This window comes from Etheostoma spectabile, unplaced genomic scaffold (assembly GCF_008692095.1).
Source record: "Etheostoma spectabile isolate EspeVRDwgs_2016 unplaced genomic scaffold, UIUC_Espe_1.0 scaffold363, whole genome shotgun sequence".
In the NCBI taxonomy this organism is placed as follows: Eukaryota; Metazoa; Chordata; class Actinopteri; order Perciformes; family Percidae; genus Etheostoma; species Etheostoma spectabile.
Window position 1 is genome coordinate 338487 of NW_022605593.1, and position 3450 is coordinate 341936.

Genomic DNA, 3450 nt, shown 5'->3' on the forward strand with positions numbered 1-3450 from the left:
ATAGATAGATAGATAGAAAGATAGAAAGATAGAGAGATGACTGTGTTAATCCCCAGCAGGGACCTTAAAAGCAGTCACACCACAATACAAAACTTTTAATACAGTGTAATACTCTACAATACAACACAAATGCACGTTAAGAGGAGGGACACAAATACAAAGACAGTGGGAAAATGTTCTGCTAAGTGATCCACTCTGACAGCCAGAAATACAATGTTTACCCTGCTTCCTCTTTAAAAAAATAAAAAAATAAGTATGTGTTAAAAAGCTGATTCAAGGTCTACACAAGCGGCCACAGAGTCGGGTGTGTGTTCCCTCTAATGTGAGGAAAGGTTGCCCATGTTGCAGCTGTGTGTCATTCCTTGAGTCAGCTGTTGGTTCCCTGCTGTGTCCATGTGTCCATGTGTCCATGTGTCCATGTGTCCATGTGTTGCGTTACTTCAGAGAGAGACGGGCCGTCCAGACTGCATGGCACGTTCAGGCATGTGTCTGTCTGTGGTCCTGTGGGACATTTTAGATTAGATTCAACTTTATTGTCATTACACATGTACAGGTACAAGGCAACGAAATGCAGTTTGGGTCTAACCAGAAGTGCAACAGCAGTAAGTGCAGGATATACACAATGGTTCCATAAGTGCATAAGTGAATAAATATGGAAATGAATAATATTATGAACAGAATTTTACAGATAGCTTTGTCCTATGAATATAATATATAGATAATTAGTATTGTGAGCAAGATTTACAGCTGGATATGTACTGAATATAATATACAGGTGGATATTACTATAAATAGAAATTTTACAGATATGTACAATGGACATAATATACTGATGGTTTACAGAGTTTACAGGTGAATATGTACTATGAATATATATATATATATATATATATATATATATATACACAGACGGCTATTATTATAGACAGAATTTTTACAGATAGATATAATAAGTTAGGCTAAAATGAGCAGTATAACAATGATTTAAAGCTATTTTAACCCTATTTATACTTTGTCCGTTTCCAGTATAGTGCTTTTTTTTTTTTTCATTGGCTTACCAAAGTCTGTTTTATGTCTTTTATTTACAGGGATTCTTGCGAGTTGTATTGCACGGCCAGTCTGGTGCAGTGGATATGATACATGCCTTTGGTGCTGTTGAACTGGGTTCAATTCCCACTATGATGCATCAACCAATGTGTCCTTAAGCAAGACTCTTAACCCTTAATTGCTCTAGAACTGTGCAACCTCTGATATAATAATGATAATGTACTTTATTAATCACGCAAGGGGAAATTAAAATGTTTTCACTCTGTTGTTATTACACACAGCCCTGAGTTACACACACATGCTCAGTACCTATACATGCTACTGAAGGGAGAGATGTCAGAGTGGGGGGGGCTGCACGAGCAGTTGGGGGTTTGGTGCCTTGCTCAAGAGCACCTTGGCAGTGGCACCCGTCCACCACCATACTTTGGTCCGTACGGGGACTTGAACCAGCAACCCAACTCCCTACAGACTGATGGACTGTGATGTCAGTGTATGGAGGTTGTAACGGCACAATCTGCAACATTGTACTGTAAATGAGTGCTATATCTTAATATTTATGTTAGATATTTTTTATTTTGGCAAACATATGTTGATCATCTGAACAATATTGAGTCATTCTCTGTGACATAAATAGCCGTTTAATTTGCTGACTCAGTTGTTTACTTTTGTACATATCTTAAAATAGGCTAGTCGCCTGCTATGCATTTATTTTTTAATTTTTGTTATAGTAGTTATATATATTAAATAGTAGTATAGTTATATATAGTTATAGTTATTTTTTTGGGCTTTTTACAAGTAAGCTTAAAATGATTTTCCTTATATTTATGTTTGTTTTGTGTATTTATTTTAGAAGAAAGAATAAGTAACATTTGATAATATTTGAAGTAAGAAATAAGTAATATTTGATTGGTTAATTGATGTTCTTTTTAAATTAATGCTGACTCTCTTGACCTCTCCTTCACTACTTTTAAATTTGAGCCAACAAACGAGCACGAGCTGTATATTGCTTTAAATATCCCAGGCTGGATATCTTTCTGACGTAACATGACGTAGCCTCGCGCACACACGGCAGAGGTAGACTATTATTATTATTAATTAAAATACGTACGTCTTCTACGTAAACTTCTTCTCAAAACTCCCCGAACGTAGATGTGCATGCGTTACATATTATCGTGCCTCGCGCCAAACTGACTGACTGTATCCGTCACTTTACAGTACGTCACTCTGCTCCTCACTGTAAACACCGTGTTCCTCCGCCGTGAACAGATAAAGTAGGGCGCTTGTCCTCGCGCTTTAAACATCCAGTGAAAGTAAAGCTCGAGACCGCTCGGGCGTTCACACATTCAAAAACGCATTTACAACATGCAGCATGTGTAATCAAAACGAATAATTATGTTTTATTTGTGCTAATTACTAACTAAATACCAACTCGAGACACTGTTTTGTCGTTATATTCTTTATCTGTCATTTATTAATTTTTATTTACATTTTTTAAATGATTACATAAGCTAAATATTAACCGTACAAGCTGTTTTAATTAGGCTACTTGTATAGCCTAATAGGTTAAAAGATGTAGCCTACCAAAATAAAACTGTAAAACAAAGTCTGATTTGTTGGCTAATATGAAAAAAGACAGAGAAAGTGGAACCGGTTGCTCTCAAAACATGACAAGCGGAGGGATATAAACTCTTAACACATGATGTCGCCATCAGCCCTTCCTACTCCACAACTCACCTTCCACCAACTCCGCGCTGACGATTTGATTGGTCGAAGAGGCGGGCACAGCGCGCTCCCATTGGTTAGGGCGCTGTCAATCATAATGCAATGCCACTCAGGATAGATTAGGCACCATTTGCCATAACTAAATAGTTACCTCGTACATCAAGTAGGAAGAATTTGTTTTAATTGGTATCCCACCGCGCTCGGCGGAGAGTTTAGCACTAGCTACTGTTCGTCTTCGGTGTAAACCTTCTCGTAAACGCGAATGCAACAAAGTGTGTCGTTTAAATCTGTCGGCTCATCAAACAGATGTGGACACACTGCTCGGGTAAGTCACTCTTCGCCAGCCTGTGCACGCATTTTTACGTTTGCTACATTGTTGTTTGTTGTTGCCTCTTCCTGTGTCTGGGCAGCTCTGACAGCTGCGTGTCCAGCCAGATAACGTTAGCCTGGGTTGTGTAGCCTATATGTGTCGCTACGGAGTTGCTAACTGGCTCAGTGTTGTGGTTGTGGTAACTCTAAAGGAAGCTCCGCACGGCGAAAGAGCCTCAGTGTTGAGTGTTTTAGTGTCTTAGTGTCAAGGACACGCGGTGCTTCATGTAGTTTTTTTGCTAAGTTAACGCCAATAACGCAGCTAAAGCTCCACCGACCATGTCCGCGTGCACGGGTTTTAACTCCTAAAAA

The 3450-nt window shown here is 38.8% G+C and overlaps 1 protein-coding gene and 2 long non-coding RNA genes across 3 annotated transcripts in view; 1 reads left to right on the plus strand and 2 right to left on the minus strand.

Moving 5' to 3' along the window:
• The window catches only part of LOC116686416 (uncharacterized), a 4203-nt gene extending 1195 nt beyond the window's left edge, over positions 1-3008 (minus strand). Inside the window, exons 1-2 of the long non-coding RNA XR_004331247.1 lie at positions 2782-3008; positions 1-501 (exon numbers count right to left, since the gene is read on the minus strand). The exon at positions 1-501 is cut by the window's left edge and continues 1195 nt beyond it. This is a non-coding gene — a long non-coding RNA (uncharacterized LOC116686416). The remainder of the gene's footprint in view (positions 502-2781) is intronic.
• The window catches only part of LOC116686415 (uncharacterized), a 22137-nt gene that overhangs the window by 5609 nt on the left and 13078 nt on the right, over positions 1-3450 (minus strand). The gene's annotated exons all lie outside the window — the stretch shown is intronic.
• mef2d (myocyte enhancer factor 2d) overlaps positions 2878-3450 on the plus strand; it is a 149128-nt gene continuing 148555 nt past the window's right edge. Inside the window, 1 exon segment of the mRNA XM_032511423.1 lies at positions 2878-3094. The gene's annotated coding sequence lies outside the window, so the exon portion shown is untranslated.